General features: G+C 34.8%; 3 long non-coding RNA genes across 3 annotated transcripts; 1 reads left to right on the top strand and 2 right to left on the bottom strand.

Annotated features, from left to right (window-relative positions):
* Positions 1–4,695: 4,695 nt before the first annotated feature.
* LOC6578195 lies at positions 4,696–6,233 on the bottom strand. Its single transcript, XR_001449489.3, has 2 exons — positions 5,128–6,233; positions 4,696–5,069 (listed from the first exon to the last, which is right to left on the bottom strand). It is a non-coding gene; the product is annotated as an uncharacterized LOC6578195 (long non-coding RNA).
* On the top strand, positions 5,445–15,612 carry LOC122757565. Its single transcript, XR_006357643.1, has 2 exons — positions 5,445–5,498; positions 15,553–15,612. It is a non-coding gene; the product is annotated as an uncharacterized LOC122757565 (long non-coding RNA).
* Positions 8,334–9,208, bottom strand: LOC122757561. Its single transcript, XR_006357637.1, has 2 exons — positions 8,855–9,208; positions 8,334–8,796 (listed from the first exon to the last, which is right to left on the bottom strand). It is a non-coding gene; the product is annotated as an uncharacterized LOC122757561 (long non-coding RNA).
* Positions 15,613–17,724: the final 2,112 nt, after the last annotated feature.

Raw genomic sequence — 17,724 nt, 5'->3', positions numbered from 1 at the left:
GTTTGACAACATCTATCAGCACGAAATTTTTTTTGTTAGGTATGGCCACACTATTTAAAAAGGAAATAGGTAAATCCCCCCAAAAAAATTTACTCGCTAAAAAGTTTTGGCTGTTATACATTCTCTACCTCAAAATCGACCTGGACACATTAATAGGTCTGTTTAACTAAACAAAAAATTATTAAAATATTAAAGTGTTTTTGAGTAAGCAAAGGTAGTATTTTTATTGAATATAATTTGATTGAAGCATCAACATTTTCATTTGCAACATTTAAATAAAATTAGATGGGTCGTGGAGTTCACTGCAGTGCTGAAGAGAGAAATCTCGTTCTCAAGCTTCGTGAAGAGGGTAAAACTTATACATGCATTGCCTTACTAATGGGACGATTAGAGAACTTTGTTACAAATGCTCTAGCACCAAAAAAAGATAAAAGGAAGCCGGGTGCCCGGAGGAAAACTACCGTAAGAGAGGATTCCCAGATAGTCACCTTGGCTAAAAGGGACCCTTTAAGTCTTCGAGAGCGATTGCCATCGAAATGGGCAATGTTGTATCGGCACGAACTATTCGTCGACGGCTATTAAGCTCGAATCTACCTGGGAGAGTTGCTCGCAGGGTTCCTCTATTGCGTAAATCAAATATTCGGATGAGGCTTAATTTTGCTCAAACTCACAAGGCCAGGTGTGGTTTAGAGGGGGAGCGTAAATGGAGAAAAATTCTCTGGAGTGATGAAACCAAAATCAAATTTATTTGAGAATGACTCAAATATAAATATTCGAAGACCTATAGGCAAAGAATTGGATCCTAGATATACAAAAAAAAAAAGACGGTTAAGCACGGAGGAGGCGGCATAATGGCTTGGGACTGCTTTTCATAGCATGCTTTTGAATTGGACCATCGACCATTTTCATAATGGACAGATTCCTGTAAAAGGAACTTTTGAGTAGTGTTATGCTACCACATGCCCACGACAACATACCTCTAAAATAGAAATTCCAACAGGATAACCATCCTAAATAGGACTCCCCAGTAGTTAAGGATTGGTTTCATGAAAATATAATTGAAGTTTATGAGTGGCCAAGTCAGTCTCCAGATCTCAATCCAATTGAGAACCTTTGGGGACACCTGAAAAGGCAAATTTCCAAGACTACCTGCTTCAATTACACCCAATTATTGGAAAATACTCAGGAGGAATGGAGCACCGATCCTGTGCAAAGGTGTAGAAAGTTAATATCCTCTATGCCCCAAAGAATCAGCAAAGTCATTGCGAATAAAGGCGGATATACAGGGTATTAACCATACTTATCTAAATATATTCTAAATATTGTACAATATTTAAGAATTTTTAATTTTTTTTTTTTATTTGTGCTGGGCACACCTATTAATCTGGCCAGCAAAAATTTGAGTTCTTTGTGAAGTATGCCAAAATTATACTAAAAATTATTATTTTTTAAACTTGTTATACCCTGAACCCATTTTCAATGGGAAATCAGGGTATAATGGTTTTGTTGAAATGTATGTAACAGGCAGAAGGAGGCGTGGCAGACCCCACAAAGTATATATATTCTTGATCAGGGCGACGAGCTGAGTTGATTTGGCCCTGTCCGTCTGTCCGTCTGTCCGTCCGTCCGTCTGTCCGTCTGTCCGTATGTATGAACGCGTCGATTTCAGAAGATCTAAGAGCTAGAGACTTCAAATTTTTTTTAAAGTGTTCGTAATTACAGCGCGCATATCAAGTTTATCATTAAAAATCGATAACTCATCCCGATCTTTTTTATCGATAAAAAACCTTATCGAAAACCAGCTATAAAATTATATCTTCTACACCTTTATTGCTAGAGTCTCCAAAATTTTAATGTATGCCTATATGCAATTAATACAATTTCGGTTTTTGTTAAAATTTACCCCCCACCCTTAAATTCACCCCCTCACCCTCACTTTTGTAAAAAGCGTATTTCAAATACTAGAGACTTGTGCTTTGGCAATTACATGCATATTCATGTTATAATCATAATCTGAAAGTTTCATGAAGATCGTACGTCCACAAAAAAAGTTATTAAGCAATTAAGTTCTCATAGTAAGCGCTCACTGCCGCCCATGCGTGTTTATGCTTGTGTGTGTGTATATGTATATAATTGTTTGTGTATGTGTGTGTGTGTGTATGTTTGTATGTATGTGTGTGTATGTATGCCTGTGTGTGCGTGCGTGCGTGCGTGTGTGTGTGTGTGTGCGTGTTTCTTGTGTAAGCTGAAAGACGCGAAAAATTATTGAAATAGCTATTACTCCAAGGGTTCAGGGGATCTCGTAGTCGAGTAGTCTCGACTAGAGCTTTCTTACTTGTTTTTGTTGTTTTTATTCTATGATGTGTCTATTTTTTAATATAAGTTGAATTTTTTAGGTTCATGAAAAAATATAGACGTTATTCCCATTAAAAAAAAAAAAATTTCACACCTATTAATTTGACCATGAGTGTATATATATATATATATTTTTTTTTTAACTATATATAAAACAAAGTCGGGTTTGTTACAAGTCTTATAACTCCAGATCTGCTGGACAGAATATATCTTTAAAAAATATAAAATATATCTGAAAAATTGACGAAAAATCCGTTATCCCTAAAAGTTCTTTAATTTCGGAGCTGTCTTTGCATTGTGATTTAGAATTTTCTTAGTAGGCTTGATAGCAGTGACAGTTTCCGGCCATGCTCTCATTTATAACAATTATTCATGCGAGTGCATATTCAGTATTACTGTTAATAAAAATTCCGCGTCCTAGAAGATCTAATCTTTGGCAATTTGGCAACGGAATGCCGCGAGTCAATTATCTGACGAAGAACGAGAATTCGCCTGAGAAGAGTGCCGTGTTAGTATGGAGCAAAGAAGGGTCTTAATTCGCGCTTTTCGAACACAAGAGCAAAGATAGGCAGCCCGTCAAACAGTCAAATTAGGAACAAGAAATCGTCGAGCTTATCGTACATATTAACAGAGGAATATTCTTCGAACTGCAAGAAGAAATGGTTCAAGTATTGATTTGAATCAAGTAGCGTTTCGATATGATTGTTCCATTGACTACAGCTTGAATCGTTTAGTTTGCATTGATCCAATTGACGTTGTTTGCCAGCATTGTGGCGCATTGAAGTTTGCTGGTGAAACACCCGGTTTGTGCTGCCTTAGTGGTAAAGTGACATTGCCATTAGTGGTCCCGCCACCAGAGCCATTGCGTTCCCTGCTCTATGGCGAAACACTAGAATCACGACATTTTCTAGCGAACACTCAAAAATACAATGCCTGTTTCCAAATGACTTCATGCTCTCATTTTAAACAAGTAAGAAGACTCTAGTCGAGATTGCTCGACTAGGAAATGCCCTGAACCCTCTAATCTGATATCCTAATCAGTCTGGACTTCCTTTCGACACACATACATACACACGCACGTATTAGAACGCGCTCTGCTAACTGCGCAGTAAGCAGCGACTGCGCTTGGGCTGCGCTGCAGTGTGGGCAACATAAGAATTTATTTGTTGAATAATTTAATTTCTAGACGTACAATCTTAATGAAACTTTCAAAACATAATCATAATGCTCAAATGTATGTATATTCCAAAGCACACGTCTCTAGTACCTTAAATACGCCTTTTACAAAGGTGAGGGTGAGGGGGTGGATATAGGGCTGCGGGGTAAATTACAAAAAAAACCGAAATTATATAAAATACATATAAGTCTACATTTAAAATTTGGAAGCTCTAGCTCTAAAGGTGTAGGAGATATAATTAAAAAATTAGCTTTCGATAAGGTTTTTGATCGATAATAAAATATCGGGAGTAGTTATCGATATATAAAGAAAAACTTGATATGCGCGTGATATACACGGACCTAGGAAAACAAATTTCAAGTCTCTAGCTTTTATATCTTCTGAGATCGACGCGTTCATACATACGGACGGACGGACGGACGGACGGACGGACGGACAGACGGACAGGGCCAAATCGACTCAGCTCGTCGCCCTGATCAAGAATATATATACTTTGTGGGGTCTGCCACGCCTCTTTTTGCCTGTTACATACTTTTAACAAAACCATTATACCCTGAAGTCAGGGCCATCTGACTTGCTTTGTTTTGAAACCAATTAATGGACATACTGTATGTACAGTGGACACTCCAGCATCCTGTTCCTTTAGCGAAATGATTTTTAACCGAAACCAAAAATGTTGCACCTAAATTGCATGCAAAATAGCGCCGAAAATGTTTTCAAATTTTTGTTGGTCGTTATGCGAAACATTGTACGTTAATGCGTTCGTCATACGATACGTTCGTTATTCGAGGCGATAGGCAACAGAGGGTCCACTGCATATACTTTGTGAGGTTAGCATTATCCTATTTTAACTGTTAAATTTTCCTGTATTCAATGAAAAGTGTATGTATAATTATGCATAGAGGTACTTCATATTTTTTCGATTATTTCCATGTGCCTTCCTTAGTGCCTTGTATACTAACCTTTAAAAATGTTGGCTTGACTTAATAATTATACAATTTTTATTTGTTATAATAAACATTTTTGCACAATATCATTATATTTTTCAGAAAGTTTTAAAAAAAAGTCCTTCTGTCAGTTGACTTAGATTTATTTCAGATAGCTTAAAATTCTGTATGATAATGAATACTAAATAATATCTGTAATTCAACTCTTTTTCTTTGATTTAGTGGTGGGTATTTTATTTTCGTTTTAAGGCGTTAGGTGATGATTTAATAAAACAGCGAATGTAAATATTTGTGCTGTTCGATATTAATGAATAAAATCTGGGAAAAAAATGGATGGCAAAATAAACACCAAACAGATAAACGGATATAGCGAAAGTTAGAAATAGATCAAATATTGCGGGCTTGACTCGATAGATATTAAGCTTTGGATTGTTGCTATTATAAAACATAAAATCTGGTTCCCGTTCATCCGGTTTGTCAAAAAATATTTTGACGTTTTTCAGATATTTTTCAAATCCGTCTTTAATGTCGTTATTCTGCAAAGTCGCTTTGATTCCGAGGTATGGACGAATATTGTCTTCAATTATAGCCTATAATTGAGATAAAATTTAAATACATAGATCTAAAAGAATGTACCGTTAAACTTACAGCATGACCTTCAAAAACTTCAGAGAAGGGATCTATTTTATACATATAACAAGCAAGTGATTCGGCTATATTCTTCACGGAAATAACCAAATGCTCTATTATATACGATTCGTTATCCTTAAACATCGTAGTTCGCAGCGGACTTACAGGGGATTTCGCTGAGGATAATGTAAATGCAGGAAACCGTTTCATACAGAAACGCTCATACTCCCACGATAATTTGGAGTCGGCTAGATTTATTTTTTTATGAATACCCTCCACTGTTAGGTTTTTGTTGTGATGACCAGCGATTGATTTTAGAAGCTTAAAGTAATTACTTATTGAAGTTTTTTCTTTAGGTGGTTTTGAAACATGCATATATAATACATTAGGTTGATTGGAATCTAAGCTTCGGGTTATCGTATCAAGACATAACACAAACTCAACATTCTGAAAATAAAATTAGAAACAATTGACAAAATGTTATTAATATTACAAAGGTAACGGAATATTATTATAAGTAGAACGCTACACGAATACACACAATGGTAGTAGAAATACCTTATTTTTAGAGAACAAGAGGATTATTTTTAAGAAACTCATTCATTTCTATTTTAAAATTAAATTTTAACAATAAGCGTCACTCATTGGACGGAATTATTCGTGTAGCTCTTATATCTAGTGCTTCACCGCATATCTGAATATATACTCACTATGGGCAAAATGATCGTTTATAGGGTACAAAGGTTTTGTTAAAATATACGTACGAAGCAAAAGGAGATATAGTAGATCCCATACGGTACATGCTCGTATGTATGATCACGTCGATTGACAGATAGAGATAGAAAATATAATTGATTATAGGTTCCTCATTTGAAGAGATGTTTCTAGCATAACTCTGCATACACTTGGAAATGATCATTAATTTTTTAGACTCATTCACGAAATTGAAATGAGTATATTGGTTTTGTGCAATGCCCGTATTGCTGTCCGTCTGTCCGTATGAACGCAATCTATTTCGGCGCTATTAAAGATAGAGACTTTGGAGCATATACTCGTGTATATCTCCGATTTATAAAGTGGTAAAATTTTCCCGATCCGCCCACTAGGGGCGTGACAAATCGGAAAATGCATTTTCCAATATACACGAAATCATGTTAGTTGAAAAGCCAGTAAGCTGAAATTTAATATATAGGTCCGCGTCGAGCACCCAAGACCACGAGCTATGGCGGATATATCTCCATATCTCCATCTTTTGTAAACCTAGAATGCTGAAATTGCACGTAAGCTGATGCTCCCATTTAATAAAGATGGGTGAAATAATTTTATATCTACGCCTACTAGATATAGTGATTTTTCGAATTCCGCTATATTTTAGGCACTATTGATGCTAGAGATCTGAAATTTGGTAGATATATGCGGGTTGACCATCCAAGTCCAACGAGCAATGGTAGATATATGTCCGCCCATAGGGGGCGTAGCAAACCGCAAAAGTTTACATCTCCTACAGTTTAAAGGCCGTGGTACACCAAAAAATACCCTATAATTTTCACATTTTTTGAGCGTTAGAATTCAAATTTTGCATTCAGGTTACCGGTTGAACTGACCAAAAATGAGCAGTCTACGGCCACTAGGGGCGTGGCAATCGGCATTTATAGTGCCCATATTGCGGCATTTATATGCGTCTGCCAGCTATTTATGTATTTGTACACATAAATAGGCTTAATAGGCATTGATAATACGGAAGGAAACATTTTTATAAATTTAATAAAATATAAAAAAGCTAAAATAACAAAAATTTGCAATTTATAATCTCGAGCTTTCCGCGGGATTTGATCTCGCACCCAAGCCGAATAGCATGTTCATGTCAAAATATCTAAAATAAAGATCGACGGCGCTTCTGCCTGCAGCACCACGGCATCGTTTCGAAAAACAGTATTTAAAACGAAATCATATTATTTTTACGACGCCACATAGTAAAAACAATTAAGAAGACTCTAGTCGAGACTGCTCGACTAGGAGATACACTGAACCCTCAAATCTGATATCCTAATCAGTCTGCACTTCTTTTCGACACATATACATACACACGCACGTATTAGAACGCGCTCTGCTAACTGCGCAGTAAGCAGCGACTGCGCTGTAGTGTGGGCAACATTATAAGAATTTATTTGTTGAATAATTTAGTTTCTAGACGTACAATCTTAATGAATCTTTCAGGGCGTAATCATATGGTGAAAATGTATGTACAATTTAAAGCACAAGTCTCTAGTATTTGAAATACGCTTTTTACAAAGGTAAGGGTGAGGGGGTGGATTCAGGGGTGGGGGGTAAATTACAACAAAAATCGAAATTTTATAAAATATTTATAAGTCTACATTTAAAATTTGGAAGCTCTAGCTCTAAAGGTGTAGGAGACATAATTAAATAACTCGCTTTTCGGGAGTAGTTATCGATATAAAAAGAAAAACTTGATATGCGCGTGATATACACGGACCTAGGAAAAAAAGTTTCAAGTCTCTAGCTCTTATATCTTCTGAGATCGACGCGTTCATACATACGGACGGACGGACGGACGGACAGGGCCAAATCGACTCAGCTCGTAGACCTGATCAAGAATATATATACTTTGTGGGGTCTGCCACGCCTCCTTCTGCCTGTTACATACTTTTAACAAAACCATTATACCCTGATTTCCCATTGAAAATGGGTTCAGGGCCATCTGACTTGCTTTGTTTTGAAACCAATTAATGGACATACTGTATGTACAGTGGACACTCCAGCATCCTGTTCCTTTAGCGAAATGATTTTTAACCGAAACCAAAAATATTGCACCTAAATTGCATGCAAAATAGCGCCGAAAATGTTTTCAAATTTTTGTTGGTCGTTATGCGAAACATTGTACGTTAATGCGTTCGTCATACGATACGTTCGTTATTCGAGGCGATAGGCAACAGAGGGTCCACTACATATACTTTGTGAGGTTAGCATTATCCTATTTTAACTGTTAAATTTTCCTGTATTCAATGAAAAGTGTATGCATAATTATGCATAGAGGTACTTCATATTTTTTCGATTATTTCCTTGTGCCTTCCTTAGTGCCTTGTATACTAACCTTTAAAAATGTTGGCTTGACTTAATAATCATACAATTTTTATTTGTTTTAATAACCATTTTTGCACAATATCAATATATTTTTCAGAAAGTTTAAAAAAAAAGTCCTTCTGTCAGTTGACTTAGATTTATTTCAGATAGCTTACAATTCTGTATGATAATGAATACTAAATAATATCTGTAATTCAACTCTTTTTCTTTGATTTAGTATTGGGTATTTTATTTTCGTTTTAAGGCGTTAGGTGATGATTTAATAAAACAGCGAATGTAAATATTTGTGCTGTTCGATATTAATGAATAAAATCTGGGAAAAAAATGGATGGCAAAATAAACACCAAACAGATAAACGGATATAGCGAAAGTTAGAAATAGATCAAATATTGCGGGCTTGACTCGATAGATATTAAGCTTTGGATTGTTGCTATTATAAAACATAAAATCTGGTTCCCGTTCATCCGGTTTGTCAAAAAATATTTTGACGTTTTTCAGATATTTTTCAAATCCGTCTTTAATGTCGTTATTCTGCAAAGTCGCTTTGATTCCGAGGTATGGACGAATATTGTCTTCAATTATAGCCTATAATTGAGATAAAATTTAAATACATAGATCTAAAAGAATGTACCGTTAAACTTACAGCATGACCTTCAAAAACTTCAGAGAAGGGATCTATTTTATACATATAACAAGCAAGTGATTCGGCTATATTCTTCACGGAAATAACCAAATGCTCTATTATATACGATTCGTTATCCTTAAACATCGTAGTTCGCAGCGGACTTACAGGGGATTTCGCTGAGGATAATGTAAATGCAGGAAACCGTTTCATACAGAAACGCTCATGCTCCCACGATAATTTGGAGTCGGCTAGATTTATTTTTTTATGAATACCCTCCACTGTTAGGTTTTTGTTGTGATGACCAGCGATTGATTTTAGAAGCTTAAAGTAATTACTTATTGAAGTTTTTTCTTTAGGTGGTTTTGAAACATGCATATACTAAGATAAAACTGTTACGAGTCGAATAAATGCTGCGACATATACTAACAGCAACGCTAATATGATTTAAAAGACGAAGTCAAGGTTGGATTATGACAACTTGCTTTATTGAATATCAACTTAAGACTAACAATTGTAGGTCTATTGACACGTATTTATGCAGTATTTATTTATGAGTATTCAGTGTTGGGCATTTCACCACACAATTCCAACACATTAACAATGTTGCGTCAACTTCTAATTGTCTATTATGCACTGTGTGAGTGTATGAGTATTCAGTGTTGGGCATTTCACCACACAATTCCAACACATCATCCGAATACTAGACCTAGGTCAACGAAGCTGCGCGCCTTGCAAAGACGAATCAGCTTAATGACGCGACCATACAGCTTCTGAATATTGTAGACGTAATCAGTATGATTATGTCACTTCCCTCTCCTTAAGAGGCGAGCCTGCGAGTCAAGGTGACACAGACGGGTAAAGTTTTGGTAAAGTTGATTGTGTCATCTCGATGATCGTGTTTTCCTGTTTTTGCTCTTCTGTTTCGACTGATGGCGTTGTTTGTTTGTTGGGCTCGTGAATTTGTTTTTTAAATTTTGTTCGAAATAATTTTATGGGGTTACAAGATACATATTTAAAATATAGGATTACAATTATGAATATGGTTATTGTGATTACAATGATTGTATATGTTAAAGTATTATTTTGTGATACAATTTTTACAATGTCATCATGTTTTATAGGTTTTACTTTAATAATTTCTATTGGGGGATACAATGGTGTAAGGTCAACTTCTAGTTGAAAATAGTTATCGCTTACAATTATGTCGTTTATTTGCAGTTTACATTGATTGATATTTATAATTTTGTTACCCTGAATATTAAGACTAACATTATTATTATTATTTTTTTTTTTTTTTTTTTTTTTTTGGCAATTTTGTTTTACAATTGTAGAAGTTATGTTCCAAGTTACAATGGTATTTGGCTTAATTAAAGATTTTATTATCTTTCTCATAATAAGAAGTTGTGCTAATGTAATCGAGTTGATAGCCATTATGATCAGGATATGGGATAATTTTGATTGTATTAATGGATTGAAAGTCAATTGGGATATGGGAAATGATAGTATGATTATGAAGTAGAAACCTGTGGAATTTGAATTTGGTTAATTTTCTTTAATTTTTTAAACTGAGTTTTATAGTAACGTGTAATTCTATTTCTGTTAGTAATTTGGTAATGATCTGGATCTATTTTTTCAACATTTTTATTGGCTTTAAAGGGGTTTTCTAGTTTTCCTTTTTGTAATGGTCCTTTTCGATATCTGGTATCGACTTCGTATTCTTGTCGGTCACTGTTGATTTTATTTATTACTTTTTCTTTATTTTCTTGAGTGTTTAACTTTGGTTGTCCCGCATATAAAAATATGTGTGCAGGAGTTTGTCCAGTTGTGTCATGCTTAGTCTTGTGATTGTAAATGTAAAGTATGGTTTCTATTTTGCTGAGTTTATTTTCTTCGTCATTTAAAGTGTTGATTATTCTAATTTTTTCGTTTATTGTTTTGTGTAGTCGTTCTATGTCTGCTATTCCTGTTTTTGTAGTATTTAATTGTAATTCTACTCCTTCATTTTCAAGCCATTTTTTGAGTGCTAAGCTGGTAAATGCGCCGTCTCGGTCAGCTTTTAATAATTTTGGCTTTCCTAACTGATTGAATATACGCATTAATGCATTCTTGCATTCTATCCAGTCTTTTGCTTTAATATTTTCAAGAGTAGCGAATTTTGAGTAAATGTCTATGCAACTAAGATAATGTTTGCCTTCAGAGGAATAAATGTCTATTACAAATTTATCGCGACAATGTTCGGGTCTGGGAGTAATTTTCATTGGCATGTTTGTGTTTCTGTGTTCGGTTTTTGCTAAATTGCAAATGTTACATTCGTTTACTATGTTTTGTGTCAGTAATTGGCTGTTGGGGAAATAGTAAGTTTCACTGAAGAGTTTATTTGTTTTTTGAATTCCGGGGTGTAAGAGTTTTTCATGGGTTTTCAAAATAAGTTCTTTAAATTCGGCATATGAGTTTATATTTTTAATTGAATGAGGCTTCGTAGAATTTTAGTGTGGCTAGTGTTGATAATTTCTTTATGTGCGTTTTGAATGATTTCGAAATCTGCATCACTGTCTATAAACATTGCACTAGTTTTTGTACAAAAATAGTCAATTAAATATTTTTCGGCTTTGTCTTTAGTCATGTTGTCGTATGTGATGTGAATTATAAGTTTTTTGAAGTAATTCTGTTTTGTAATATTTGGAATGCCTTTGGAAAATATAATTTGTCTTTTAAATGTGTTTATTGGTTTCTCTGTAATGCAAATTAAATTACTGTTATCTTCGTCAGCGCTATGTTGTGTTTCTTCTCCGAAATAAGTCTGTTCTATTTTTACTCGCGATAGAGCGTCAGCTATGTGGTTTTCTTTTCCTTTTATGTATTTTATGTCAAAATCGTATTCTGATAATTTTACTCTCCATCGGGTTAATTTTGAATTTGGCTCTTTCATTTTATACAACCAACATAATGGTTGATGGTCACTATTGATTTCAAAATGTCGACCTAGAAGGTAGTGTCGAAAGGTTTTTGTTGCCCATACAATAGCTAAAAGTTCTTTTTCTATAGCGCTATAATTGGTTTCGTGATCATTGAGGGTTCTGCTAATAAAACTGATAGGATGTCCGTCTTGAGAAAGTACAGCTCCAAGGGCTACGTTACTTGCGTCAGTTGTTAAAATGAATTTATTTTTGAAATCTGGAATTTTTAAAATTGGGTCATTGGAAATAAGTTGTTTTAGCTTTTCAAAAGCTCTAATGTATTCTGGATTTTTAGTGTCTATTTTTGCGTCTTTTCGAAGTACTGTTGTCATTGGTTTGGCTATGTCTGCAAAATTTGGAATAAACTTTCTATAATAACCGGTTAGTCCGAGAAAACCTTTTATTTCTTTAGTTTTTGTGGGAATAGGATATTTTAGAATTGCCTTGATTTTATCAGGATTGGGTTTTATTCCATCCTTAGTTATGACGTGTCCTAGGAAGGAAGTTTCTTGTTTTAGAAACTCACATTTGTCAAGTTGTAATTTGAGATTTGCTTCAGAAAGCTTCTCGAAAACTAATTGCAGTGAATGTAGGTGTTCTTTTAAAGATGTTGAATATACAATTATATCGTCAAGATATACTAAACAGTGTTTATTTATTAACGGTCGCAAAACATTATTCATGCAACGTTGAAAGGTTGCAGGTGCATTCTTTAATCCAAATGGCATACGAAGATATTCATAATGGCCATTTTTTGTGGAAAAGGCTGTTTTTTTGATGGAATCTGTATGCATTTCAAGTTGATGGAAACCTTTTGCAAGGTCGATTGTTGTGAAATAATTGCATTTGCCTAGTTTTCCTAAAATCTCATCCATGTTTGGTATTGGGTGTCTGTCATTTATAGTTACGTCGTTTAATTTTCTATAGTCAATTACGATTCTAAATTTTTGTTTACCTGAAGCGTCTTGTTTTTTCGGTACGATCCATAAAGGACTACAATAAGGGGAATTACTGGGGCGTATTATACCTTGATCTAACATGTCTTGAATTTGGTGTTCAACTTCTTGTTCGTATGCTTGTGGATAACTGTATGGTTTTGTATACAAAGGTGAATTGTGAGTAGTGTTAATAACATGTTTTTCTTGATTACTGAAACTAAGTTGATCGCCTTCTTTGAACTGAATGTGTTGATATTGTTTCAATAAACTTATTAAATTAAATTTTTCTTCTTCATTTAAATGGTCTAGTCGGTAAGGACTTGAGTTGATAGATTCTTGATTTTTAGAATTATCTCTGATTGGGTTGTTGAGGTGTTGATAAGTTTCAAGAATTGGTTGAGCTACGAAATGATTTTGGTTTGTGATCGGAATATCATTGATTAATTTATACTTTTTATTGTATAAATTAACAGTTTGGGATTTATAATCTATAACGGCTTGTGCGTCTGAAAGCAGTTTTCTACCAATTAGTAGATCGTAATCTGGTGAAAATTGATGTAAAAGAAATTCATTATTACTTTTGAACAAGTTGTTTGAAAGAACATTCACCTTTTTTGTGATAGTCAAAGGTCCATTGCTGGTTTGAATAAGACAATCGGTATCGTGAATTGGTAAATTAAAAACATTGTATGTCATCATATTAACAGTAGATCCTGTATCTATTAAACATTTTATATTTTTTCCTTTATAGGTGATAATTATGTATTGTTGGTTTCCGAGGCTGGCAGCTGAAAAATTTTCGGCTTTCTCGATTTCTATTTCATTTGGTTGTTCTGTTTCCTGTTCGGTTGTGGCTGGTTGTGTGTATGTATAGTCTGAGGTTTGTGGATAACTTTGTTCTTGGTAATATTGAGGATAGTATTGGGAATAAGAAGCTAATTGATTATAATATTCTTTCTGCATATAGTCGTGATAATTTATCTCTTCTTGATTTCTAGTTTCTTCATCTATACTCATTTTACTTTGTTCACTTTCTGCTTGTCTAACACGCTTTGTTGGTTGGTTGGCTACGCCAAAACTATTGAAAGGAGTTTGTTGTGGAGTTGTTTGTGTATGTTGTCCAAAACGATTATTGTCAAATTGATTTTGTCTGAAAATTGGTCTAAGTGTAGGGTTAAATGGTCTAACTGGGTTAGGCGTTGGTTGCATCGGTCGAGGTGAATAATGATTAGGTGGAAGATATGGTTGTTGAAAATAAGGTTGATATGGGACATAAGGATGGTTTGGTTGAAGAAATGTGGGAAACTTTTGAATATTTGGATTTGGATAAGTTGGCTTAAAATTTTTATCTTGCTTTACTTTGTTTTGATTTAAATTTTGACAGGGTTCATCAAAAAGATTTTTTTCTTGTAATATGTTAATTAGTGATCTTAAATCTGGAATTTCGCAATTTATGATTCGAATACAAATATTGGTAGGAAGTTTTTGAATTAGGTCGTCAATACTTGTTTTAATTAATCGATCATATAGTATTTTTTCATCTTGATTATTTTCTAATTCTAGCTTACTCATCAATGTCTGCCTACGGTGTTCTGCTTCTTCCAGAAAAGCTCGTACGTTGCCTTTGAACGGAGTGTTCCTGAATTCCTCCAGTAGAATATGGTTCTTGGTCTGCGTCTTGAAGTTTAGGATTAGCTGTTTTCGGAGATCCGTCCATGTAGTTAGGTTGGTCATGCCAAGAGATAACATGACTTCACTGCTGATGCAGCTTTCAACAAGTCCAAAGAGTATTGATCTCTGCCTCGCATCGTTGGTGGTGTACAGGGCCAGTATATAATCGATCCGGTTGATGAACGTGTATAAAGCGTTTTTATTTCCGGTGAACTTTTCAACATTTTTAAGTTGATTAATCACTTGGGTCATGTTGGTATCAGAAAGGGGTGTTGTTGCGTCGCCTTCCATTTTGTTTATTTATTTAATTTATTATAATTATATTTTATTTATTATTTGTTGTCGGTTTATTTTATTTTTATTGATTATTTAGTACGTATGTTGGGGTTTGTATGCACTGATAGCACTTTCGAAGGTTTGCGAGAAAACCAAATGTTTCTGGAATTATATTCTCTTCGAATTCTATAGCGTCTTCTTGAATTATTTTCAAGTTTTTTGCACAATCCGCGGCTTTGGCAATATGCGAATTTCGGTATACACGTCACTGTCGAGGTTTTATTTTAAAACTTGACGCGATATTGACCATCGCGTGGGTTGCCTTCGCGTTTGTTGTTTAGCGGATAGCAGTAAACGGGACACAAGAATTAATAACTTAGTTATTGCATCAGGATCCACAATTTATTACTATCCTACCGGCTGCGCCACTAAGATAAAACTGTTACGAGTCGAATAAATGCTGCGACATATACTAACAGCAACGCTAATATGATTTAAAAGACGAAGTCAAGGTTGGATTATGACAACTTGCTTTATTGAATATCAACTTAAGACTAACAATTGTAGGTCTATTGACACGTATTTATGCAGTATTTATTTATGAGTATTCAGTGTTGGGCATTTCACCACACAATTCCAACACATTAACAATGTTGCGTCAACTTCTAATTGTCTATTATGCACTGTGTGAGTGTATGAGTATTCAGTGTTGGGCATTTCACCACACAATTCCAACACATCATCCGAATACTAGACCTAGGTCAACGAAGCTGCGCGCCTTGCAAAGACGAATCAGCTTAATGACGCGACCATACAGCTTCTGAATATTGTAGACGTAATCAGTATGATTATGTCACTATATATAATACATTAGGTTGATTGGAATCTAAGCTTCGGGTTATCGTATCAAGACATAACACAAACTCAACATTCTGAAAATAAAATAAGAAACAATTGACAAAATGTTATTAATATTAAAAAGGTAACGGAATATTATTATAAGTAGAACGCTACACGAATACACACAATGGTAGTAGAAATAACTTATTTTTAGAGAACAAGAGGATTATTTTTAATAAACTCATTCATTTCATTCATTCATTTTAAAATTAAATTTTAACAATAAGCGTCACTCATTGGACGGAATTATTCGTGTAGCTCTTATATCTAGTGCTTCACCGCATATCTGAATATATACTCACTATGGGCAAAATAATCGTTTATAGGGTACAAAGGTTTTGTTAAAATATACGTACGAAGCAAAAGGAGATATAGTAGATCCCATACGGTATATGCTCGTATGTATGATCACGTCGATTGACAGATAGAGATAGAAAATATAATTGATTATAGGTTCCTCATTTGAAGAGATGTTTCTAGCATAACTCTGCATACACTTGGAAATGATCATTAATTTTTTAGACTCATTCACGAAAGTGAAATGAGTATATTGGTTTTGTGCAATGCCCGTCTTGCTGTCCGTCTGTCCGTATGAACGCAATCTATTTCGGCGCTATTAAAGATAGAGACTTTGGAGCATATACTCGTGTATATCTCCGATTTATAAAGTGGTAAAATTTTCCCGATCCGCCCACTAGGGGCGTGACAAATCGGAAAATGCATTTTCCAATATACACGAAATCATGTTAGTTGAAAAGCCAGTAAGCTGAAATTTAATATGTAGGTCCGCGTCGAGCACCCAAGACCACGAGCTATGGCGGATATATCTCCATATCTCCATCTTTTGTAAACCTAGAATGCTGAAATTGCACGTAAGCTGATGCTCCCATTTAATAAAGATGGGTGAAATAATTTTATATCTACGCCTACTAGATATAGTGATTTTTCGAATTCCGCTATATTTTAGGCACTATTGATGCTAGAGATCTGAAATTTGGTAGATATATGCGGGTTGACCATCCAAGTCCAACGAGCAATGGTAGATATATGTCCGCCCATAGGGGGCGTAGCAAACCGCAAAAGTTTACATCTCCTACAGTTTAAAGGCCGTGGTACACCAAAAAATACCCTATAATTTTCACATTTTTTGAGCGTTAAAATTCAAATTTTGCATTCAGGTTACCGGTTGAACTGACCAAAAATGAGCAGTCTACGGCCACTAGGGGCGTGGCAATCGGCATTTATAGTGCCCATATTGCGGCATTTATATGCGTCTGCCAGCTATTTATGTATTTGTACACATAAATAGGCTTAATAGGCATTGATAATACGGAAGGAAACATTTTTATAAAATTAATAAAATATAAAAAAGCTAAAATAACAAAAATTTGCAATTTATAATCTCGAGCTTTCCGCGGGATTTGATCTCGCACCCAAGCCGAATAGCATGTTCATGTCAAAATATCTAAAATAAAGATCGACGGCGCTTCTGCCTACAGCACCACGGCATCGTTTCGAAAAACAGTATTTAAAACGAAATCATATTATTTTTACGACGCCACATAGTAAAAACAATTAAGAAGACTCTAGTCGAGACTGCTCGACTAGGAGATACACTGAACCCTCTAATCTGATATCCTAATCAGTCTGCACTTCTTTTCGACACATATACATACACACGCACGTATTAGAACGCGCTCTGCTAACTGCGCAGTAAGCAGCGACTGCGCTGTAGTGTGGGCAACATTATAAGAATTTATTTGTTGAATAATTTAGTTTCTAGACGTACAATCTTAATGAATCTTTCAGGGCGTAATCATATGGTGAAAATGTATGTACAATTTAAAGCACAAGTCTCTAGTATTTGAAATACGCTTTTTACAAAGGTAAGGGTGAGGGGGTGGATTCAGGGGTGGGGGGTAAATTACAACAAAAATCGAAATTTTATAAAATATTTATAAGTCTACATTTAAAATTTGGAAGCTCTAGCTCTAAAGGTGTAGGATATATAATTAAATAACTAGTTTTTCGGGAGTAGTTATCGATATAAAAAGAAAAACTTGATATGCGCGTGATATACACGGACCTAGGAAAAAAAGTTTCAAGTCTCTAGCTCTTATATCTTCTAAGATCGACGCGTTCATAC

Source organism: Drosophila mojavensis, unplaced genomic scaffold, assembly GCF_018153725.1.
Source record: "Drosophila mojavensis isolate 15081-1352.22 unplaced genomic scaffold, ASM1815372v1 contig_108, whole genome shotgun sequence".
NCBI lineage: Eukaryota > Metazoa > Arthropoda > Insecta > Diptera > Drosophilidae > Drosophila > Drosophila mojavensis.
Note: the sequence above shows the minus strand (reverse complement) of the source record. Positions and strands in the feature narration are given on the sequence as shown.